General features: G+C 42.4%; 1 protein-coding gene across 2 annotated transcripts in view; it reads left to right on the plus strand.

The window, feature by feature from the left end:
• Positions 1-14,741: 14,741 nt before the first annotated feature.
• The window catches only part of mid2 (midline 2), a 108,975-nt gene continuing 97,683 nt past the window's right edge, over positions 14,742-26,033 (plus strand). For both annotated transcript variants that reach the window (XM_023830551.2, XM_023830553.2), the window contains exon 1: positions 14,742-15,119. The gene's annotated coding sequence lies outside the window, so the exon portion shown is untranslated. The remainder of the gene's footprint in view (positions 15,120-26,033) is intronic.

Consider the following 26,033-nt stretch of genomic DNA (forward strand, 5'->3'; position numbering starts at 1 on the left):
AATTGACTGAGGTATGTCACAGTACTTTTGTCCACACGTAGGTGATCACCCAGGATGCCATTTGAATCAGGAGTGCAAGAGAGCAAATGATAAAAGTCTGAAGAAATAGCTCTTGGTTGCATTCCTTGACATTAGAGTTATTAGCACTAGTATCAGATCACCCAGGGCCAGTCTTGCTCTTTACTCTTATTTTTCAATAAAACTGTTATGGAAATAAATTCGATACTCTAATTGACTTAACACATTAATCGTTTTATTACATTAATTAAATGTGTGAATTTGGGAGGATTTCAGTCTGAAAGTTGTTAGCCAAGGTGTATGTAAACTTATGGCCTTAACTGTATAACATCTACCACACATAATTATGTCTCTTTTGCAAAAAGTGTCATTTGTGCAAATAGCTTTTCCCACTGTACTAATGAAATTTACCCACTTTTCTGTATTGTCCAATAGAAATGATATGTTTGAGTGGTAATTACATGGCACTTCAGTTTGAGTCTGTCAGATCAAGTGCTAAACAGGTATTTCCATAAACAGTTTGGCGCCTCTGCATTTCAATATTGAAGCAAACATCTCTCAGCATCTGTCCATAACAAGCCACCAGCGCAAGTGTGATCTAAGGGTCAGGACAGGGCATGTTTGCTGTTGTGATAGTTTTCTTTTTTGTAGGTAACTCTAATATGAGTAACTGAGTCTTGTAATTGTTACTGATTTTTTTTTTCTCCAAAATCTATCCAGTCATGTAACTGCACAAATATTCATTCAAGGTCTACTGTACCTTGCCTGTTCTCTCAGTATCTGCATGGCAGTGATCATTAGAAGTCTATCAGGTGACCTTTTTGTGACCTGAAGCAGGTGTTTATGGGTGAGGCACGCATTCATTCTGGTGACGTAACCATGGCATCTATCAGCCTTGCTGTCAACCTCTGCTGTAGCCAGCAGGCACAGCTGACTAGCTGTCCTCAAGACATCATTAATTTTTAATTTAAAAAGGCCAGACTGACATACTACATGCGCTTGAGGTGGGAGATGAGAGTTACTGCTCGGTGGCTTCTCTGTACCACTAAAGCAGGACGACACTGAAGATATGGCCATTTCCTCAAGCACATTATGACCTACCCTGATACTCATCCACAGCCAGGCTCTCATATCTCTTGTCTATCATTAAAGGAGTTCTGTTGGGGGTTGGGGGGTGGGCTTTATTCACCAGGGAACACCATAAGTCTGACAGAAATAAAAACATTTCTCCTCTAACACCATTTCTCCCGATGAGCTGCCGGTGTTTCCTGTCCCATAAGAAGCACTGGCAGAGATGGCATCGGCAAACAACTGGCTGGGTGTATTTCACACTCCAAATTCACACCTGGCATTTTAAACATATTTTTTATGCACACTACACTGCATTTATGTGAATTTATTCGACAGTTTCCTTTATCCTAAATAGCTGATACCACAGCAGAAATAAAGTCTCCGTAGTCCATTGGCATGCAGTTAGCCAAAGAGGAATCTGTAGATATCCTGTAGTGTGAGGGACTGGAATTTCATCCAAATTGTTCCTCTGCCTCGTCCCTTATTCTGTCAGGGACAGACTCCAGGCCCCTTCATGATGCCAGAAACTGGTTCATAGATGGATGGATATTTCACTGAAGAGGAACTGGTTCAATACCTCACTCAAAGGTACCGCAGCCTCTCTGGGACTTGAACAGCCGTGTTGACATTAGAATTTGTTTTTGGTCCAGTAAACTACCTGTTGCTCTATCCCTGAACCCACAAGCATGCCATTTGTCCCATTTGAGAATAAGCACCTCTAAATATCTCCACTTTTTCACTGCCGTTTTATGCACGGTGCCTGTTAAGTTAAATTCAACTGTGATGATCTGGAAAACACCCTTTTCGACTGAGTTAGCAAAAGATTAGCTCTGCAGGATCAATTTGACATGCACAATTAACAGCAATTAAAATGAAAAAAGTCATTATACAAATGAACTACCCTTGGTATAGAAATATTTTTCGTTTACGTCTCAGTGGACTGAAATATAATCATGTCCTTTGAGTTTTTGTTCATGTAATTGTGTTGAAAAAATGATTACTTGCCTGCTTCTAGGCAGCTAGATCTATATATAATAATTCTGAACACAAAAATTAAACTGAAATAAAACGAAAACAAGAAACCAATCTGGTTTTTTGAGCAAAAAAAAAATTATGTTGAACTACAAGTTATATCATGAAATATTTATGTTTTCTGTTACTCTGCCTTGACTCTAACATGAGAAAAACACCACACACCTAGCTTAGATCATTTATATGGGAGGATCATTTCATTCATGAGGAGCCAGAATGGTATGAAAAGTGTTGTATCTAGAACAGAAAATCACATACTGAAAGGTGCCTCACAGATGGTAGCAGTCAGTTTTGCATTTTCACTGGTTTTCAGCACATTGTAAGTGCAGATCCAGCTGGTCCACTCAACTGAAAGGCATCGTAGGTGATGCAGTTCTGCAAAAGACACACCCTGTGTATGTAGTTTCTCGCTTTGTGTATGCTGTTTCTTCAAAGACCTAAATGCTGTCGAAAAGGGAAAATAAATAAATAAATAAATATGCGGCCAAAGAAGTAAAAATGTTGCTAGATTTGTGTCATTGCATATTATTACACTTTATATAGTCTGTGTAGTAGAAACTGCACGGTTGATATGCGTAGACATTGTTTTAACTATATCCACCCTGGATTAAGGTTACAGGATATGATGTGCAGTTCAATAAAGGCAACAACTGAAATCGTACCACATATTACAGCTTTGTAACAAATGAAAGACTGCTGCTACAAAGAAGCAGATCTGGGATGAGATCTGTGGTAATTGGACACTCTAGTATTCTTGTACAGACTGAAATAATGTAAGCTAATGTATTTAGCCATTTGTGTGTTTTTTTTTCTTGGGCTGAATTTTCTGTATTGTCTCAATGAATTTGGCCTGATCCCTAGTAAGGTCTGTCTAGGACTGCATAATATTCCTGAACAAATGTGCAGGCTAATTAGTGCTGATACAATGTGAATCTTCAAAAATGCTGATGCTAGTTACAAAAAGCACTGAACTGGACGTTTCCCCACTGACACAAATTCTCCCGTTCTTACATTCTTATACTTCGCGTCCATGAAGTTTAGTCCACAGTGGATACTTGCAAACTGGTTTTGCAAGTTGATTTTAATATTTCATAATCTGATGGCTACACAGACTGGTTTGATATTTCCTTCACAGTGTGTCTGTGTTTGTGTGTGTGTGTGCGAGCGGGTTTACCTATCCTTATGGGGACATAATGACCCCATAACGTGATAACAACGGCAGACAAGGGGTTAAGGTTGTCATAGTTAGCGTTAGCATTTTTCCCATTGAAATGAATGAGCAGTCCCCATAAGGATATGTATACCCTACATGTGTGCGTGCGTGTGTGTGTGTGTGCGTGTGCTGCCAGTTGCTATTATAATCATTCTTTACAAGATACCAGACTTTTGTTTAGCTAAGCTTGCTTGGCTCTGTCATAAACATATGCTTGCTTTCATTGTTCCTGAAAATTCTTATTTGTACTGCTACTCCTCTGGCATCAAATGCATTCCATTGCAAAACCAGTGTTCGTGGTACAACTCTGGATGACACTTTGCCATATCGCTTGTGGATGTTTAATTACACCCAGATAGCCCATGTCTCCACTTTACTGAACACAATGCTGCAATGTAACCCCATAGCATCATTAACATGGGGTGTGCCAGTGAGTCAGGGTCGGTTATTATAGTGTCAGGTGGCAGCATGCTGGATATTCTCCGGTTTCTGTTGTACGAGTTTGCCTTTGCGATAAGTATCTGTTTGAGCGTCCATTATTACAGGGGATGACCTCTCACTAAAGAAACCATGAAATAAAATGCACATTTTGAGATCGCAAGGGCGTAGGATTTGTTTCTAGCTGGTAGGGACCGAATCAGCCCCCAAACCCCCACCTCCCTAAACACACACAGTACTCCCCCATTCTGCGTACCTTCTAGCTGTATATGTCAGTTTTGTTTGATTTCTATAGATTTATCTTACCCCTAAAAATAGTAAAAATATGAAGGATATATATAAAGTCCTTTTGCAGAATAGTCAAATGAATCTGGCAAATTGTTCTATGATTATTCTATTGACTCAGCTATAATATTCCTTCACAATAATGCTGAGATTGTCTAGAAAAATCAAACAAATAAAAAAAACTGAACACCTCAGAAGAACTATTACATTTTTAATGCATCAACTGTTATTTCTAAAAATGAAACTCTTACTGGAGCTGGACATTTCTGTGTCTCCTAGTTACAATGTATGCATTTTTGTAATGCATATATGTCAATATTACTCAGTTTACCACTGTAGTCCATGCTGACAAAACGTCATTTTTTATTTTGCTGGCTGAGGCAATCTGTCACTTGGGGGGGGTAAAGTGAGATGACATCACAAAAGCCATAGTATAATTAATTTTAAATGTATTCATCTTCTGTTATATTCTATATATATATATATTAAGATCTTTACCACATACCGTAATGTATCCTTGCAGGCTTTCCTCAATGGCATAATATCCATTTTCAGCAAGAGTGTAGGTTTGGGGGTATGGCCCATAGGGACATGTCCCTACCAATGTTATGAGACTACTGTCTGCAACTGGGGACGGGGATGCTTGGCGGTAGTTTAGTCCTTACAAATGTTGAAACTTAATGTACTTCCTTGATTTTAAATAATTGAAACATGACTGTGATTATCATGGTGTGGTGACCTCAGTGCTCTGGAGAAAGGGGCTGCCGTATCTGAAGCCACATCAAGCGGCCCAATGCCTGCCTCACTGAGATTTGAGATTTCCTCCCTGTCATTTTCAGCCGTTTCATCTGCCTTGGCCATATCCCAAATGGTGGCATTACCTTCAGCTCCATTCGGCAGCACCTCTGTGTCTGACCTGCTTCCTATCTCTCGCTGGTCTTGGGCTTTTCAATACCAACAGGCCCTTAGTCCGAAATCATGAGCAGCCGCTTGATTGGCGCATGCTATTATAAGCTGAGTGCCGGCTGCTGCATTGGTATTTACAAAGCTGGAATTCTTTTCCACTAATTACAACTGCATTGGCAAGTGACCTTTGTCCTCCATTCAGACAGATTAAAATGGAAATCAGTATTCCATCATTCAAGTCACTGAACTTTCCCTGCATCAAAATGTGAAAGGGTTTCCCTGTAAGTCAATAGCCATGTTTGTGAGGCAGTTTTGAAGAACGTGTTCTAAAGTTTCATACTAAATTCATTCATTTAATTATTCTTTATTTTATGAATAGAAAATGGCTGTGTATTTCAATGTACTTGTTTATTATTTGCTTGTTACATAACTTTGTTGATTGCTTTCTAAAAAATTATGCAAATATGAATAGTGTTTCAATAATAATAGTCAGCATTACTTTACATTTTAAAGGTTTTCACAACCCATATTTTCTATCCTAGAACAAGTCAAATGCTGTGATTTTGTTGGATAACATGTTCAATATGATTGACCTTAATAAATCTGTTTGCCTTCCACACAAGAGAAAGATCCAGAAGAATCTATCCATGTCTGCTCAGTATTTCTGCAACTGCTTCAGGCAAAAGAGTGGGATTTGCCACAGTAGAAGAACTTCTGGATTCTCTTTATTCCCCAGCGGGATGCTTCTCTCCCACGCACCCCCCATTGAGAGCTTGCCCTTCCGCAGGCTCATTACTGTATACAGAATCCAAGCATTCCGGAGTCTCTGTACTCCTGCCAAGCGGGAGCCATCATACAGGAGAGCTTTACTGCTCCACACCCACCCACATAGAATCTGCACTATCCGCCTCTGCCGTGCATAGGCTTCGGTTGGCGTCCACCCCTGCCCTCAATACCGCTCCTGCCCGCAATCCCGCTCCTGCCCTCAATACCGCTCCTGCCCGCAATCCCGCTCCTGCCCTCAATCCCGCTCCTGCCCTCAATCCCGCACCTGCCCTCAATACCGCTCCTGCCCTCAATCCCGCACCTGCCCTCAATCCCGCTCCTGCCCTCAATCCCGCACCTGCTCTCAGTCCCGCTCCTGCCCTCAATCCCGCACCTGCCCTCAATCCCACTCCTGCGCCCAATCCCACACCTGCCCTCAATCCCACACCTGCCCTCAATACCGCTCCTGCCCTCAATCCCGCACCTGCCCTCAATCCCGCACCTGCTCTCAGTCCCGCTCCTGCCCTCAATACCGCACCTGCCCTCAATACTGCTCCTGCCCTCAATCCCGCTCCTGCCCTCAATCCCACTCCTGCCCTCAATACCACACCTGCCCTCAATACCGCTCCTGCCCGCAATCCCGCTCCTGCCCTCAATCCCGCTCCTGCCCTCAATACCACACCTGCCCTCAATACCGCTCCTGCCCTCAATCCCGCACCTGCCCTTTTTCCCGCTCCTGCCCTCAATACCGCACCTGCCCTCAATACCGCTCCTGCCCTCAATCCCGCTCCTGCCCTCAATCCCGCACCTGCCCTCAATCCCGCTCCTGCCCTCAGTTCCGCTCCTGCCCTCAGTCCCGCTCCTGCCCTCAATCCCGCTCCTGCCCTCAATCCCGCTCCTGCCCTCAGTTCCGCTCCTGCCCTCAGTCCCACTCCTGCCCTCAATCCCGCACCTGCCCTCAATCCCGCACCTGGCCAGATCCCCCAGCTCCAGGTTTCCGTTCACTATCAGACATGCTGCATTCATCCTGCTCCCACAGAGATATCAAAAACATGTTCATATTTGCATCGTTTACTTTCCAACGTAATACACGTGGGACATGAACGTTTGAATTTTGCAGATACTATGTCAAATGTACTATAAACAAAATATATTAAAATAAGTAGAAAATAGATGCTTAATTTTGTGACAATGACAAAAGTTGGGCCGCCTGCTTCGTAAGAGAATTTGGAGTTTCTGAGTCTTTGTCCTGGGGGGTGAGTAGTTATGCTTATTGCTTATCACCATGGAGGTGTGTAATTTTATTGAGTATTTTAAGTGTGAGGTTCTTTGCTCGTCTTTAACTTCCCTCAGCTTTGGAGCCTCAGTAACTCTGTGGAAGGCAATCTGCTACTTTAGTTGCCCTCCCTCCCCCCATCGGGCCCCAGACACCTCCTTGTCACCTCCTTGCCACCTCCTTGCCGCCTCCTTTCCCCGCCTGTTGAAATGCTGATTAGTGGGCTGCAGCAAGGGCGATAAAGGAGTCGTCCCTGAAGGATAACCAAAGCTAAATCAATTGCATTTTACTGAAAATGGACTGGAATGTATTATTTATCTCAATGATATGCAAATGAAATGAATTTAAATCATCAACAGTCCTTACAGCTTGGCCACTTTGGGAAGCACGGCACAAGGCAACATGAAACAAAAGCTTCCAGTTCTATAAGAGTGGCAAATGAATCACAACTCTTCACAGCTAAGTAGAGATAAGTAAGACATTTTCATCAGATATATTCTCATCACTTCTGCCCTAGGCACAGCACCCCCCCCCCCCCCCCAGCAGAAGGAATCAGGGAATCTAATCACTACATTGAAGGAAACACTGAATGTAATACAATTGATCCATAACTGTGGCAAAGCTAATTTAAAAACAATCAAAATTCAGTATAGAAAAATCCATCCATCTATCCTTTTTCCATACCCGCTTGTCCTGATCAGGGTTGTGAGGGCCCTGAACCGAACCCAAAAGCAACGGGCGTGTCACAGAGGGTCAAAGAAATATTTCGCAATCCACAAGGGGGGCAAGTAAATGTATCTCACATTTTCAGATTTTTTCAACTCTCAACATATCTCAGAATTCAGGGCTTGGAGAACCAGCACATTTTCTGATTTTTCCAACTTCCAGCTCAGCTGTGTGTTATAGGAAAACTTGGCAGACACCCAGATAGTGTATGCGATGGTGGGAGATGTGCTGTACGCTATACGCTTCATAAATTTTAATCCAACTTCACCACAATATTCTTGTGCTTTTCGTTCATGAAGCTTTTGGCTTGACTGAGAAGTTTGTACTGCAGCTGTGCCCTGGCTGGCTGGACGAAGAAGTCGATGCTGATGAGAGGAGTGAGATGGGGGCTGACAGTCTTTCCATCTACTTGCCCTCCAGAAAGAACAAGACCTCACTGAAATCTGTTGGACCATGTCCTACATCTACACATTGGAATTTGCAAATAGTCTACAGCGAACGGAGACCAGGAAAATATGAATGGAGGTGAAGCCAAAACAAGTTATTAAACATTATAAAATATTACTTGAAACATAAAGTTGCTTAAAATGATAATCACTTTTTCCCTGTCAATTTCGTATTACCAATGATTTCTGAGAGGTCCATTGTGGACCCTGCATGTTGGTTTAAAAAAGCGATGCACATATTTTATCAGTTTGTGATACGGTCATTATTATTTACTTCAGTTGCCCTGGCATTTGAAGGGGTTCTTGTATCTTAATCATCATCTCCTTACTAATCACGTAGGATCAGACTAAAGTTGTTCAATGTTCGAGACCTGGGGCTGTCCCGGATGTATGGGAGAAGGTCCAGATTGCTCTGTTGCATGGTTAAGGATGATTCCTCTTTTTATTTCCACCGGACTGTTTCCTTAGCAACCCCCCCAGGGCCTCTACACACCACCAGTCTGAAGCACATCTTGACTTAGAAGTACATCTCATGTGAGGGTCTGGAAAGTTCCCAAGCAGAGAGCAGCGCTGCAGTCTTTGTGGCCAAAAGCTGTGTTCAGGGCTTGCTGAGAAATGGGCTCCCCCTGCTTCCTCGGGGTGCCGCGGTACACAGACAGCTCTCTGTTCACAGGCAACGGAGGGTGCCAGGGACCTATTTGATGCTGCTACTCTGTAGTCTGATCAGATGCCTTATTCCTGGCAGGGAGATAGAGATCGAGGTTGATAGAGCCAGGGCTCAGACATGCTGAAAGACACCCCTGAGCTACCTGTGGAATGGCCTGCCATTTGGTACACCGTAGTGATGATCATACAGTGGACACCCCAAGGAGACTATACATGTTATACAGCATGGTGAAGATGAGAGGCTTCTCACTGAACTTATAGTCAGGTAGTAAAACTGCCGGTTTGACCTCCCACCCACTTCCCCGTCTGCAAATTGTACCTTTGGTGGAAACCCGTCAGTAAAACCCCCCTAGATGGACCTATGGGGTGTCCCCAAATGTATTTCTGGCTACGGGCCTCCTTCTCACATCACTACATCCTAAATACTGCAATATTACCTTCTCATGATTCTCCTGCCTGTGTTCCAGTATCTTCACACTCTTTCACTTGGAACCGATATCAATTATGAATGTAAATGCTTATCTAATCTGAATAGTAATTACAATAAAGACGGTTAGTTGAAAAATTCTTGACTCTTGAAATTCACGACTTTGGTGAACGCCTTAAGCTCACAATTATATTGTTCAAGACCGGAAAACGGAGATATAAAACACGTTAATGAAGCAATATCCTCTAATTCATTTGTAGGTTTTGATGTTGACTCTCATAATATTATTTTACAAGCTGAAATGTGAAGGTCATACTGTCACTTCAGAATGGGGCCGTATAGACAACTGGATCTTTTTGATGAAATACTTGCTTTTGAAGCGATCCTATGGATTAAACAATTCATGTTCTTACCGAGAGAATAATATCCTCAACATCATAAAAAATAATTCAATAAAGATAGAAGAATTGGTTTTCCTTTTGAGGATGTGCAGTAAGCTTTATAAAGTTGTTTTGTACAATTCTTACCATATTATCTTTTAAATCACCAATTTCTTTTTGTACTTTTAAGTTGCCCATATCTAATTATCTTTAAACAACTTGAAATAAAGGATAATCAGTTACAATAATTAATTAAGCCACAATGCCCTTCCTGGAGACAACATCATTAATTATTGCTAAGATCTAGTATCATTTACCTTTTCTAATGAGCTGTTTATTAGCCTTTTAAGATTAGCAGCATGGGTTGACTGATTTCTATACAAATGAAGATGACTGGCCAGATAGCTTGCAGTTTATCTTTGAGGCCCATGGCAAAAGAAAAAATCATTTTAAATTAATGGGAATGCTGTGGTGTGAATGTATTGTCTTTCCTGTTAGCTTGGTTTTTATTTATTTTTATGTTTTTAAAAGGATGTCTTTCCTTCCGATACTACAGAAAACCTGTTTTAAACCAAGAAAAATAATGTAAGTACCCTGACAAAAGGCAGAGGATTTTAGTCACATTATGCATGGTGCAAACGTTGTAATTTTAACAAGCTTCTTGGTGAAGGTGTGCAATTCTTCATTTCAGGGCTCATTTTAATATGCATCATATGTAAAGCATGTGCTCATTTACATAATGTTTTGCTGCGTGTGACGCAGTGCTCAGTTGTTCTCTGGCCTGTTATTCTTCATTTCCCCTCCACCTAATTTCCCGTTCATATCTGAGATGTTGATAGTGATCGTGTTTGAGGCCTTCAGATATGCTAAACAGAGATGGACGGAAATTCAAATGCACTGCCTGGGAGGGGCCTCCTTACCCCTTACTGCTGCAAGTTTTATCCTCTGACTTATGAATCTGTTCACTTAGGGAGAATCCAATTAAAATTTGCCTGTGGAGCCCCCCATACTCCCCCCCCCCCCTGTGGAGCCGCCCCCCCAACTGTCATCTACTAACTTCCTGCTCTGAGGAAAACAGCCTTAGTAAAACCATCCCTGTAGACACCAAACAGTCATCCATATCACTATCCAACTGGAATTCTGCAGTGACGAACATACCTACTTGGTATTGGAATAGGTTACTGAGACATAGGTTACAGATTTATCTAAAATTCAAATAGCCGAAGGAGAACTGTCATAAGAATTACGCACACACACACACACATACACACACACACATACACACAAACATTATAAACTGTTAGATAAGTGTATATACCGTGTATGTATATACACAGACAAACAAGAATAAACATTTATTTAAAGAAGCAATAGTTTTGGAAAAGTACAATTTGTTTTAGTTCCAGTTCTACCCAAAACCACATGCATTTTTTTTCCCACAGTAAAATCGGAAACCAGGCACTTGAAAACTATGAAACATTGATAACTCTGAAAACCAAGATGGTGAAGGTATGCTTGAATATTGATAAGCCTTCTGTTAGAGAGCTTAAAAAGGCAATCAGCTGTTGAGTAATAATGAGTATTCTGGGAAATCTGCATTATGTCGCAGGCTCAATGCATTTTGTCACATATTACATTGGTACCTCAGATATTATAAAAGAAAATTGGATATATGAGAATTACAGGTCTGCTCCCAGAATGGATATAAGCAACAATGGAATGAAATTAACATCCTTAATTCATTAATTGATTGATTGATGGCACACACACCTTTCATTATAGTGAGATTTTTAAATTGTGAACTGAGGAATTATGCATTATTTTGTGTTCTGCCTTCACTCAAATTGCTTACCTGCAGTTACTGAGCAGCTCCAGTATCCAGCCCCCACACAGCTCCCAGCTCCTGGAACAAGATATACCTGCTGACTGCACAGACAGTCAGGACCAGCGAACCACCAGCATCTCCCCCCTCCAGAAGATATGCATTTGTGTTACACACGATGGTTCCAGCATGGCTGCTGAAGGACGCACTCGCTTGCGGGCCGGCGATCGTGTGAAGGCCACCTGCAGCTGGGTTCTTTGTTTTTGTTTGGTGTTTTAATCTAGATGAGATTTTACAGAGATATATTTAAGCTCCCCTCCCTTCAGATGGCCATTGGCCCATGTCATACTGTTCAAACATTGACATTATATATATATGACATATTCAGCAGATATGTAGTATAAAAATAAAACTTCACAAAGCAACAAAGCTCTCTCTGACACATGCGGAGGCTATAGCACACCCTATTTTATATGCGCGCACACACACACATATTTATGTGTATATATGTATATGACAGAGAGAGAGAGAGAGAGAGAGAGAGAGAGAGAGAGAGAGAGAGAGGGAGGGAGAATTAATTCATGGGACACATAAGTACAAGTGTAAGTTATGATACAATTTTATTTTGGAAAATGTTGGTCCATCATAATAAAACTTTATAAGTGCCACCTTCACTTGCCACCATCAGCTAACATTTTTATTTCCCCCCAAAAACGGCGGCGCCCGAAAGGCCTTGGGGTCTTGGGGATAAAGGGTCCCCATGCATATGTAAATTCTGGGAATCCACAGGAGAAGCCCAGGCGCCTCTAAAGGCTCTTTGGCCTTTTAATTGCCTGTCAGACCTTTTCACTCCAAAATGAAGAGGCGTGTTAATTTGCCTGTAAGTTGCCAGAGATTGTTTTTGTCTTTCTTATTTTTTCTGAGAACCTAGACAAGCTGGAAGTGGATCAAGTGGAGCTGTTAAAACAAACTATTGCATTCCAGCCAACAGACTTCTTTAAATACCGCTTCCACGGGGCAGTGGGATTTAAGTCTTTCTGCACATTCAAAAACATCTTCTTTAAAGCTGAGTTAACTGTGTTTTTTTCTTTTGCTTTATCCCTTTGAAGAGAAGTTCTCTCTGCATTTCATCTCTTGTATCCTCTCACTAAAAACAGTCCTCATGGTGGCATATTTCTTCTTTGTATTTAAAGCATTTATTTTTCCATCTTGCCTGTGACAAAATGACTTACTGTAATCAGCATTATCCCAGTACATCTCAAAGATAATACGCCCCCCATGAACCCTAGGTAATGCTTTGATAATGAAGTCTAATTTTTGGAACTTCTCAACCTTTTGGTTTCTCCTGGACAATTTTCTTGACATTTTTGAACTGTGATTTTTAAAAAAAAAACATTGTTTATGAGGCCAGCAGCTGTTCATTCAGAACTCCTTGAAATTACAGCATTATCTCAGTTCTCATTTTAAGATCATATTTCTCTCTTGCAGCGGTGGAGATTTCAGGTGCAGAGAGTACAAATCCAGACCAAGATTTTGTTTCAACAAACCAGTTGAGTATAAAGAGTCACAGAGTAGGTTGAAAGAAAACCATGGTCTGGATTTGTACTCTCTGGATGTGAAATCTCAACCTCTGCTCTCTTGACAGTTGTGCCAGTCATTATTTATGTATTATATATGAAACCATGCTATATAGAATGGTATACTGGGGGCAGTGTGTTGCCTGTTCAAGTCCAGCCTCGCCACGTCTTTGAGCAAGGCCCTTAACACCCCCCCCCCCCCCCCAGCTCCCTGGGGGCTGCTATGGGCGGCTGCCCTTCACAGCCAACTTACTCTCACCCACAGAAAGCAAGTTGGGGGAGGTGTGAAGAGAATTTCCCCATGGGGATCAATAAAGTATCTATTACTATTAAAAGAAACCTAGGAGTATATGCTAAAATGAGATCAAAATTATAAAGGGAAATGCCAGTCATTCCTCCTTATTTCCTAGGGGAACACATTCACTCTTTTTCTATTTTTGACACCTGCAACTTGTACTTCCTCGTCCGTGCATTCCAAACAACCCACTCAGTAAAATATATCATATACCAGATTTTGTTGCTAAAGAGGTAATATCATAATGATTGTTGTGAGCTTCCACACTACTTTTAAAATCTGGACCTTGACCAATTCTCATCTGAAGTCTTCAAAAATCCCATGAACGGGACTGATCTACTTAAAACTGGGACAGTATTAAAAAAGAGATTCTGGAACGATGAACTCTGCTCAGCACCATTTCCACCAGGTGCAGGCAGAGAAAAAGTGACACTGCTGAAGAAAGGAAACAGATACTATATTAGTCCTACTGCTGAGTGAGAGGAGTTAGGTGATTTATTTAACCCTGTCTGCAAGACTTGTCCTGGTACCTTATTTACATTGTGATGAAACATATCAGAGAAAGTGTTTGTTAAATGTGTTACATTTTAACGTTTACTTAAATGTCATAAGTGCAATAAGTTCAAATAAATTGTAACAAGGCAAAGCTTCACCTGCATCTTTTGATGGGAAGGGGTGACCTCTTTTAGTTAACACTTTCAGTACTCCTGCTTTATATCAAAGTGTATACTGTAGGAATCTTTGGTAACTGCTTCATATAAAACCAGCCCATTGAAACTGGTACACACATTTATATCTAATCTTTATTAATAATGCATAAACAACTTATACAGCTATTAATAGTAGCATTTAAGAACCGGATACAACTTTTTATCTTGTGAATAAAACTGTAAAAAATATAAACAATAACAAATACGATCGGTAGTTTGCTATTTTGCGCGTATATATAGACCTATGAAAAGTTATTTTAGCACGATTAATCATTGCTGTATATAATTATGAGATTATTAAATAATTTTCATCGTGGCACTATAACTTCCGATGTTAATGCGTTCTGGAATTCAACATAAAACAAAAATACAGAAGAAATTGCTGTAAAAACCACACAGACACACACACACGCCATCATCATCCGTCACCTTAAAAAACACTTCATCTTAAAAAACACAGTGGTAACAAAACATAATTTATCTTCGCTCTGACAACAATGAAAGGAATAGGAGCAAGCAAACACGCTCTTCTTTACGTTTGTTTATTCACAAATTCCTATACGCACGCGTTACTTAAAGTAGTAAGGCGACTAAGCCTTACTCACAGTGTTAGATAATAAGAAATTGTTGGTGATCCCAAATGCATTTCTTACACAGCCGTGTTCGAGGCACACAATACAGGAAGGGAGAAGAACGGGGATGTCCGTAGCGGGGTCTGTCCGCTAATTGATCCCAGCTGCTGGCTAGATGAAAGCCATTCCTGTGGTTTAGTCACGTGTACTTAGTTTTCGGGACTTGGCGACTGAGAGGACACCGTGATCAGCCTCGTCTTCAGACCCCCTCTCTCCAGGAGTAGTCAGCGTGGTCTATAGTTCACGATCTGTGTGCACTGAAGGCTCGGATGGACGTCGATCCCTCTGTGTTGAGCTTCGCTTAGCCGATCGCGCCGTGGGGAACGGAAAGGGACGCGGGGTCGCACCGCGCTGTGACCGGCGTCGCCGTGTCGCAGCAGATCGCTACTTATTAGCGCCAGTGTGGACATCGGTGGGACAAGGCTACGGGCGAGGTATGTGCCTAAGCCAGCGGATGCTGTTACTGTTCTACACCCGCGTGTTGTAATAATGTGACACCGATATGCTACTCTTTGTATTTACTGGTATTGACTGATCTGTTTGACAGCACGTGTGTGCGGCGTACTTGATCAAAGTGGTTTAAAATTCAGTTAACGCTGATTGATTTCCTTGTGGTGAACATATACCATATTTTGCAGGTTTGTTTTTGTTTATCATACTATAGAGCATGTGTATGATAATCAGATATTCTTCCCAATGCTCCTTTTAGAGGTCTACAAATGGTAAAGTTTACAAGATAATACAATTGCTTAAAGTTTTTGCAAATATGAAACGGTTGATTGGTGGCATTATGAAGAACGCCGATGCAGTTTTTCCAGTTTTTTTTTTTTTTTTTTAACCATCCCCCCAGTATTTTTTTTAAGAATTGTTTTGGAAAATCAAAGCAGTGGCACAACATGCCAGACCCACTTTCCTTTAGTGCTTCCTTAGCAGCAACAGCAGGCTGACCTGTAGGTCTGTACAGGGCGTGGTGAAGTGGAGCGTATATCACCTGGGCCCCACCAGCCCCAGCGGTGGTCTTTAGTGCAAACCGCAAGAACTATCAATTATTCAACAGCAGTCCTCAGTCGGTCTGGATCGGGCCGAGGATCGTGACAGTGTCATCAGGTTTCAGGCGGACGCAAAGCTGTTCACCAGAAACTACATAATCATGTTCTGCTGGGGAGGGGGCTAGGGGGGTGAATCTGCTAAATTTGACTTGGTGCATTGAACTGAAGAAGAACAGGAGTTCTGAAATGAACCACCAAACCTATTTCCAAAACGGAATAACAGCGCGTTTCAGAAGCACAGGTATAATGAAAGTATCTCTGTGTTTTTTTTCTTCTACTTTTTAAAGAATACGGAGAGATTGAATGTTGAATGGTCCTCGGTGTTTGAGAAGTTCAGGAGGTAATTGTCACAATGCAGTGATGTGTGACAGTCTAAGTTATTGAGGCTAAGCTTTTATTCATTTGACACCCCCCCCCCCCCCCCCCCCCCCCACACACACACACACACACACACACGTCGGCAGTAGTCCACTTCTCTCTTGGTCCTGTGTTGCTTCTGCTGTCAGGTTTTGGGGACGGAAAATGACTGTGTGAATCCAGAGAAAGTGATGGAAACTCACATAAAAGCACCCAGCAGTTCTGTACATCGATTGTACGCATTTTGTGATAGAGTCTCATTGTTCAATCCTACCACCACATTCTGTGATTGAGTCTCATTGTTCAATCATGCCAGCAGGTTGAGTCACATTTTATCCTATGGATTTATAAAAAAAAAAGTGTCCATTTTATAAGGTAAGGTTTACAGTCTTAAATATTTCATGTCAGTAGAGATGTCACTAGTAATATTTACAGCAATATTTCTTTTGCTTTTTATGGTTTATGTATTTGAGCCAGTTTCTTAACTGTTACAATGACCAGTGTGATCTGACCATATTGATCTGCAATGAGGGTGAGCACCATATACTGGTAAGGGTTGAACAAGCTGGAGTATTTAAAGGAGAAAGACTGTCATTCATAGATATTGTCATTCATTATATCTTCTCAGGGGCAAAGCTAGTGAGGTATTATTGGATTCAGCTTGTATTCTGATGTCTCTGCTTTTGTAAGAAATGTATTTAGAGCAAGGCTGCCATTGGTCATCTAATTTTCCATTATGATATATAAACCTGGCAAAAAAAAAATCATCCAGGTTTCCCTGTGCACCTTTGACCAAGTAAACATTATTTGCAGTAAAGAGCTTCTGTAGATACACCTTTTGAAAGGATTTGTTTCCCCTCTGTCTCTTTTATACCAGTTTTAAATTCAAAATCCCAAACAGTCCCATGTGACCTGAGAAAGGAGATTAAAAAAAGTCAGTTCAGCATGCTTTGGTAACATGCTTATGTTTCCATAGCAACAGCTGGATATAGGATGCCCTCTTCATGTCATTTATAAATTGATATTGCTTTGCAATTGGTTTGATTCTAATTTAACAGTGACTGTGCTTATCATAATCTGTTTTATATTAGCATTGCCTGACTCACCAATAATCCTGCAGGAATATATTACATAAATTACCCGGTATTGTGCTTCATTAATTGGTTATATGAGGTGAGGAGGTCAATGTTATGAATTCACGTTGCACATGACATGCTCCACAATTTTCCTCTTGTGTCATTTATCATATCTTTTGATTTGCCAGTGTAATCTGTTGGAAATCTACAAGGTGTCTGTTAACAAATGGACGCTGCCTTTTGTCTGGAATAAACGCTGCGTTTCTCAGTGAAACTCAGAGCAGAAGCTGTTTCTGCTGTGCTGCTGCTAATGATGGTGGATGGTACCCCCTTTCCACTCTGTAGCGTGTTCCCCTGTTTAAAGGTGGTTAAAAATAGCTGGGGTACTGCGAGCTAATCCCTTACTGTGATGGGAAAATTAGCATTCATGTTTTGAAACAAATGCCCTTAATTTGTGCGATGCAGAAGTCACACAGACAGTGGTTATATTGGTTTGGTTTGTATGTTTAACAGCAGGATGGTTAAGGTCATGGGCTGTAGCCAGATCAGGGCTCATATCCTCACAGTTATCTTTAGATGTACCAGTGAAATAGAAATCTTATCCATCTATTTGGTAAAACCTGGATTTTACACTACTAACATAAGCCACCTGAGTAGATGTATGAATGGAGGTTGGTTGTATATATAGAGCACTGGCAATTTTTTTATAAAGGTATGTTCTAGGCAGACTGGCATGCTGGTAGTATCTATGCAAATATAGTGTAATCAGTTTATTGTAATTAGCACTATAGGTATTCCTTTGAGAATTCTTGATAAATGCAATAATGGGTTTAAAAAAGCAAAAAACCTGTCACAGTTCCAAGTGCCATATGATGATGTTTTCCACTGGCACTGCATCAAAGATGTCGACCATATCACGTACAAACTGTTCATTTTAAAAATGTAAATTAAAAAAATCTGAATGTTCAAATATTGGCTGAGAAAAAAAGGTTTTCCTATGTCATATATAAATTTAAGTATAGCCAAGTATATCCCTTATAGTGTGAACGCAGTTTTAAAAAATTGAATGTTTATTCTCAGTCATTGCATGACGCTAAGTCGTATATGTAATATGTAATATGTATGTTTGAGGTTATGGGTCAGCAGAACACGAGACACAGGATGAAAAAGGTACCCACATGACTATTGTAAAAAAAATTGCAAAATGCAAATAAAGAAAATCTAACAATCTTAGTCTGCGTTTGAACGTGCATCATCTCCCCAGGGAACAGCCCACTGAACTCTATCAACTCTCTCTCCAGCTGAGCCTAATCATGGCCTTTAACAGTCAGAAGATGATTGGTGGGTCTTGGACAGGTAATCAATCACCCTCTAGTCACTAGTGTAACTCAGCCCCTTTCTGTTCCTCTGCCTCTCACTAGTTAACAGCACATGCAGTCATATTTTAAATTTCCTGCTTTGTTAATGCTAATTATACCTGAAGCTTTTGTTCCTGTTTTTGCTCATCTATAGAGATCAGATTTCTTAAAGTGATTAAGCAGGAACATGTTAATGTTTAAAACGGTTCCATTTAAATGCATTGACCAGTAATATTTGTTCGAGTATATAAGTCACCATTTTAATAGCTGAAATCCCAAACAAGTGCATACTGAACATTTCAGTAAAATGTTAGGCGGTGCTTGATATTTCAGGCTTGTTCTGGTGGAGAAATGGAGATTTCCCTGAGTTGTGTATTTGTAAACACCAGCCGTGATTCTGAGGAGCACGCTGTTATTTTAATCAAGAAATTTTGCTCGGCACCAAAAATATAGGGCGTGTTTGTTGTTGGTGGGTAACCGCCTATGTGTGATGTGTTTCTGGTGTGCTGTGTGGGCGCTGCACTTAGCTGCGAGGGTGCAGGATTGAGTGTTTCGCATCGGGATGAATGATATGCTTTGATAAATATGTTGGCACCGTGGAGTTGGCATGGAGAGCAAGAAAACCATCAGCTCTTGAGGCTGCTGCTGCCGTCTCTCGGTTCTGCTCCGCTGAAAGGGTCCTTAGCCCAGCGGTTCCGCATCACTACTGCCTGTGCAGCCCTGCATCTAGGGGATTAGCCGACTGGCATTTTCCTAATTTCTTTCTGTATGCTGATAGATGCTGGAAACGGGCCTTTGGTTGTATCCTAAAAAGGAGGAGATGTTGTCATGGTCACGTTCGCTGGACTTGAACGGTTTGACCTTGTTTAAAGATTATTCAAGTGTGGATAAAATAACCAATGAAGTTATCAGCAGTGACTGCCTGCATGTTGATACATGCGTTACCGTTCTGTGTGCCGATTTAACCATTGAATGGCAGTTGCTCATTTGGAATCTGTGGCCCCATTTATATCTGCCGTCTTTCTGATCACTCGGAAACGGCCTGGAGTTTATATTATAAATTCTAAGGCTGTTAAATGTGGTGAACCGACAGATGGTCTGCTGGCTTTATTCAAAGAAACAACTTTGCCTGATGGGAAAAAAATGAAGATTTTACAGGCCCGGCTATTTTTAAAGCCATGAAATTGGAAGGAGGAATTCAATTTTGCTTGGCCTAACATGACTGTCAGTGCTCGACTCCTGCCTCTGTGGTGGTGGGTGGGATATAATCTAATATGGTTTTTGTCGTGTCTCTGGCTGCCTTTCAGCTCTCTTCCATAGAATTTTTGCATGTTTTTGTTTGGAGTCCCTTGCTTCAGAAAATAGTAAATAGTGACATTTTTGTCTAGACCTTTTCATAACAATTCCTTAGCACTGGAGTGCCACATTGTTACAGTCAAAACAGAATGGATGAACGGTTGTTGGTACAGAAACTTAAATATTGTTGTCACATTTCAAAAATAAATCTGATTTAATCCGTTTGGCTTCGGAACTTAACTGGCGGCTTTTCAGACTGGCTCATTGACTAAGTTGTCTATGTAAGGTCCTTTTTTTTTGTCAATATCTGCTTTACTATGCTATGTTTAGTGTAGGTATGTGACGTACTGTATGGTGAGAGGGGTGCTTATACAAAATTTTTGTTCCAGTAGAGCCAATGACAGCAACAATGCATGATAATTCAAACAATCAAATTCTCATCACTTGTGGGTTTTTGAATGGTACGTTGAAAGGTTTCTTTTTAAATTCCCCTTGGGTAGCAAAGTTTTATACCCATTGTCGCAAATTTCCATATTAAAATGTATTTTTCAAACCTCTGAAACAAAAGGCTTGTAATTGAATCTGGCCTCGCCTGCCTATATCAGATATTAGGTATTTCAGGGTCCCTCACGTGAATCCTCAGGCATTATTAGGTCTCAAGCAGCTGTGGTCAGATGCCTCAAGAAGTCATAAATAATGTCAAATCACCAAGAATCTTTGTGGTCCTCAAAGGTCTGTTTCACTGGAGGGGCAAGGTCAGGGCAGGTGACTGAAGCCATCACATTGATTTTTGACTGCCAGGAGGTTGTTTTTCTTATGGGGAGGGCAGGGCTATGCCTGTTAAGACTTCTGAACCTCCTCGTTACTAAGGGGTCTTGTGATGTACAAGCTGTGCTAGGTAATGAGCCGGAGGCTCGATGACCTTGCCAAAGGTGGAGTGTAACTGCAGCAGTGATCATTGTAGATGTTATGGAACGTTTTAAGATAGCCATCTAAATGCCTAAATCCTGCTTTCATTTAATCTCTTTCTGGTGACATTGTGTAGCAGGCTTTCTCTCATATTGTGCATTTACTCTGCAGTCGTTATGCTCCCTGAGGGACACGGACTTGTTTACCAACTCAAAAGTTATCGCTTTTTAATGAGGTTATAGTCTAGTGGAAGCTCCATGAAATGACACGATATAACAAAAACTTTAGTGTTTTTTTTTTTTTTTTGTGTAATTTCTCCTCCACAAAACTGATTTTATTCCTGCTGGGAGCAGACAGCATGACGTCGTGATCCAGCACAGATGCCGTCTGTGCTAATTCCTCGTCCGGGAGACTTTCGCAAACAGCAGTAGACAATGCAGTTATTTGTTTTATTATTTATTTGTGCTTTTATTTATTTATTTTTTTCCTGTGAAAAGCCTAGAATGTTAAGTATTGGCCCCCCAGTGTCGTTCACAGCTGGTTCGTAAGCGAAGCGCAAGCGGCCTGATGAAGGGCGTCTCTAAAGCACCAGCCCCGGTGACCCCGCTCTGCGCTGTGTTCCAGAAAATCAATGGCAGCCTAAGAAAGATGACCTCTTATATGCTCTTTTCAAACCCCCTCCTCCACCCAATCACCGCAATCTCTAAGCGAAAGGGTTCCCTGCACACTGCCAGCAGTGAGACTTGTTATCGATTCCCCCCCCCCCCCCCCCCATATCATTTGAAATGTGATGGGACTATAGAGAAAGAACTGACTAAAGTACCATGCCAGTCATCACCATTCAGAGGTGCCAGAACTGCAAACACCTGCGATTTTTGTGGACCTTTTTAACAGACCCAACAGAATGAAACTAATTGTTTTAAACAAGACGTCAAACTATAAGGGAAATTCAGAGATGACTGCGGTATGGAAATTTGCAGCGTAGGAATTCAAAGCTTTGTGCTGTGTGCTTGCTTGTCTTTCAAGATGACCTGCAATGTATGACAATTACTTGATCATAATGCCAACATTATGCGTGCTGTGCCTTCCATGAATATACATCCATGTTCAGTAAATACTAAGCAAATGCTGTTTACTGCAAAGATGTATTTTGAGTTTTTAGGTCAGTTTGCATTTTACTATGAGTTGTGTCTATAAGCATGCATGTGACAAATGCATCAATCTTGAACTTTTTTTTTTAGGTCAGCTACATTGCAAACGCACAATGTATAAAATGTTTCATTGCCATAAGATTTAAGAGGCTTCCTATATTTCTGTACTGTAAAGATGATCTGTTTACCACAAGCATATTTTTTAGGATTCCAGGCACTCCAGTTGACCCTTCTACTTCGCAACTTTCCCCCATCTTGGTGTCAAAATATCTCAGGGCTGGCATAAGAAGTTAAGCGAGAATTTTTTTCGGGGTTTTGCAAAAGCCGCAGACAACACACAAAAGTTTAGTAATTCATAAGTGCATAAAACTTAATGCACCGTGCCAGTTTGAAGGACGCAAAGCATGTTTACAGCGGCCTCTCATGTGATCTCACAGTGATCTTGCAGTGATCTTCGTATCTGTTTCTCGAATCTCTTCACGTCGGTCCGCCACTGTGCTCACTTTGCTCGCCAAGGAACCCAAAATATGGAATGCTGTTTTTGCAGATTGCGTGGCGCCTGCGCCCCTAACCTCCATGATGCAGAAGGGTCAGCTGTAGTCTTGTCTTCACATAAGGCCTGTTCCAGGACAATATCAATAGCTAATCATCCATCCATCCTCTGACCACATATTGTGATAATGGAGTGAAGACTTAGAGCTCGTCTCAAGCAGCACAGGGCGCAGGGCTGGGGTACATCCTGGATGGGATGCAATAACAGATTAAATTGCCCTATTATTACAATCCAGCACAAGTTTTTCTGTGCTTGGGATCATAGATTTTTTTTTTATTCATCCATGTGTTTCCATTGCCTGGAAATAGGCACAGCTAGCTGAACTGTCGCATTGTTGAAGACAATGAAAACCCATTATATCTGTGTCAGTTTAAAGAGAAACCCATTCATTTTCTTTGCCTTTCATGATGTGTAGTTAGCGCTTGCGTCTGCACGGAGTTCACTCTCAGATCGCTATCTTTTTCATTTTCAGCAAAGCAGAGCAAAGGGCAGCTGACGACATAAAGGCGGCTTTAATAGAGTTTGTTGAAGTGCTATCCTTTTATTTTATCAAGGTCTGTGATGCTGTGTGGTGTGACCTAAATGGAACTGCCTGCACGCATCCGTCTGTGAAGGGCAGCACTTGTCCACCGAAAATCTTGCTTCTTGCCCGATGACTCACACATCCCCATGTGTAGGAGTTCTGTGGGGAACTTGAAGAAACCAACTTATTGTGGCCACTTCTGCTCCAGACAGTCAAATTCTTGTATCCCCTCATGTGGAAATCTACCCACCAGCTTAACAGAAGCAGACCCACAGATTACAGTGATAATAGGGTTCTGGCGGGTCCTGGTGGATCTATCATGGCTCCCACTGCTAAATTCAGCCAAGAAAAAAACGCAGAGTCCATGCTCATAGCCTATCGATCGCCATACTTTTGGTTTACGGGCTTATACTGGCACTAAATGGTCACTTTAAAAATTTCCCCACAGACCTATGTGTTGGTTTCAAGCAACCATGCAACACTAACGCGGCTCTCCAAAGAAGGTAAGACGAGCTTCCCTGGCATAATCCTTAAGTTTGCCGCTGACGTGGCATGCAGGATTCTGTCTGCATGTATGCATTTGTAGAATGCAGTTCCAGCATGCAGTCAAATTTTTACTTACATGCTATTTCTGTAATAATATGTCATGCATTTCTTGTTTGAATCCAATGGAATTACCGTGAAAATAGTGTGTCTTGCTGTTAAAGTGCTAAAGAAAATCGCTGCTCCTGTAATTTTAGCTGCCCGTACTGCTGGGGTTTGGCAGTGTCTGTACTTTGGCCTGTGAGTTTCTCTGCCTCACAGTTTGTATCTTGGTAAAAATGTGAGGCGCAGACTGTCTAGCGTTTCCAAGTTACTGTGCTGCAGGCCTCTGTCTGAGGCTCTGTTGTACATTCTCTTGTTTTGATGACTTGTTGTTTTAGCCATACGCTAATGTCGTGCTTCTGTCGAGAGTCCAGGGTTCACGTGGGGGACGAGCGGCGAGAGTGGTTCCTGATGCTATTGGACTGTAGTGTTCTCACTGAGGGGGGCATCTTAACCGTTTGAATTTGGTCTCTGAGGTAACGGGCCCTTTCCCCAGCCGTATGTCTGGCCTATTTATCGGAGGTCCATAAACACCTCGCTGAAAATGGCCGCATTCACTATGAAGCTCTATTCTGCTGTCATTTATTCTTCTTTTCTCCTTTATTCCCCAGGGAACTGAGCTCCTTCGCCATTCCCACAGCCTGCCACCGATTGGGGGGGGGGGGGGGGGATTCAGTGTTACCTTTTTTTAGCTGCCATGCGACCTGCGGCTGAAAATGGGGGGGAAAAAATACTAGCTGACTGGTGTTCTGTCTCCATGTTTCTACTGAAATCTTTAGTTTCATCATCTTGAAACCTACCGTTAGTCTTGCGTTTCGGGCGACGAGGTTGTAGGAGGCTGGAGGAAAATGGTCTAGGGCAGGTAATTGTTGGAGAGTGTGGTGTTACAGGTTAGCACCAAGATGGCGGCTCACTCTCGGCAGGGTGCTCACTGGGCCAGACGTCTCACTTTTACATTTACTTTACATTTTTAAATGCATACCTTCCCCCCGCAAACACCCACATATCCCGCCTCTTTGTGCGACAAGTCCTCTGCTCGTTTCCATCCCTTTTCTTCGTATCTCGACGTAAAGCCGGCCTTCCCCTGCAGAACGGGGTCACCACAATGCATGCGGCCAACGAGTGCGCCTTACTCATTTATCCGTCTGCTTCTGCACACCCTTCAGATGCATTAATCTGGCTGTGTAGTTATAGCATGCTTTATTAATGACGTCGGATTTACTATGGCTACTGGCCCCCGCTTCTCTGTGGTGGGGTTAGAGAATAACCTGTGACGGGGGTGGAGGCTCGGAATGAACGGTCTCACCTAAGGTATTAAAAAGTAATTCGCATTTATTAGGGCTGTGCATTCATGTCTGTCTGAAGTGTTAATGTAATGGATAGCCTCCTGCCTGGAGGTGCAGGGAGGTGAAATAACGAGAAGGGGTAATACGCTATAATTATTCCTGCGTAGTGCGAAGGAGGTCGGTAGAATCGGCAGGAGCGAGTAAACGGAAGCGGCTTCCCGTCCGGCTGTTGTGGCTGAGAGATTCCAAAAAGGGGTAAAATTCGAACAGCCACGTCAACAACTGAGCGAGTCCTTTGGACCGTCGGCAGGCTTGAGAGATCAGAATCTGGGCTGAATCACCAGGCTCTGGCCCGTGTAGGGGGAGTGTTTGACACCCAGGCAGGAACAGGCAGCAGAAGCATCAGCAGCAGCTCGTGGTCCGGAGGCGGCCGTGGGGGGACTCGCTTCGCATTGGAGGGGGCTTGGGGAACGTGAATGAGATGTGGAAGAAATGGCTCAGCGGGGTGGAGGTGCTCTCCTGGAACAGGCTAACGTACCCCCTTATTAAGAAGGCCTGAATGTTGAACGTGGCGATTAAAGGTGTCCGGAACTCGGCGTCGGGATTGCCACGTGTGTCACCCTCGCGTCGCTTGGGGCGCGGTGGGATGAGGAGGGGCTTGCTCAGATGTGACCAGCCGTGCGTTATGAGAGAGTGCAGACGGCGTGAAGCCGGGTTTCACATGGCATCTATCTGAATGGGCTGCCGTTATGGGGGGGGGGGGGGTGATTAATGTGTGTGTTTTGACAGCAGTGGGAGCCGTGGGTGTAATGTGGGAAACGAGGTGTCTGTACACGTTAGGCGTCGTTTGTTGCGGCTGGGGGGGGGGACACTCTTCAGCTCCCCCTCACCGCATTATGTTTGCCCGTTAAGCTGCCACAGCTCCTGCTGCCGTGGTCCTCTGCTGCCCTCGCTGGAATGGAGGCGTATTTAGCCGGCCCCCTCCCTGACATCGAGCCGCTCTCTTCAGCATCTTGACGCAGACCGTGTCGCCGAGCCGCGAGAACGAGAAACGGAGTGGATATTTAACTATAGCTGGGTCGCGGCTCTGCTGACTGTCTGCTGCTCCTTTTTGGTTCTTCTGGAGCAGTCTGGGAACCGCGCTTCTGTAAATGTGGCGGACTAGCAAGCACGTTGGACTGCAGTGGCAGTCGGAAAACTGGTCT

This window comes from Paramormyrops kingsleyae, chromosome 10 (genome assembly GCF_048594095.1).
Source record: "Paramormyrops kingsleyae isolate MSU_618 chromosome 10, PKINGS_0.4, whole genome shotgun sequence".
In the NCBI taxonomy this organism is placed as follows: Eukaryota; Metazoa; Chordata; class Actinopteri; order Osteoglossiformes; family Mormyridae; genus Paramormyrops; species Paramormyrops kingsleyae.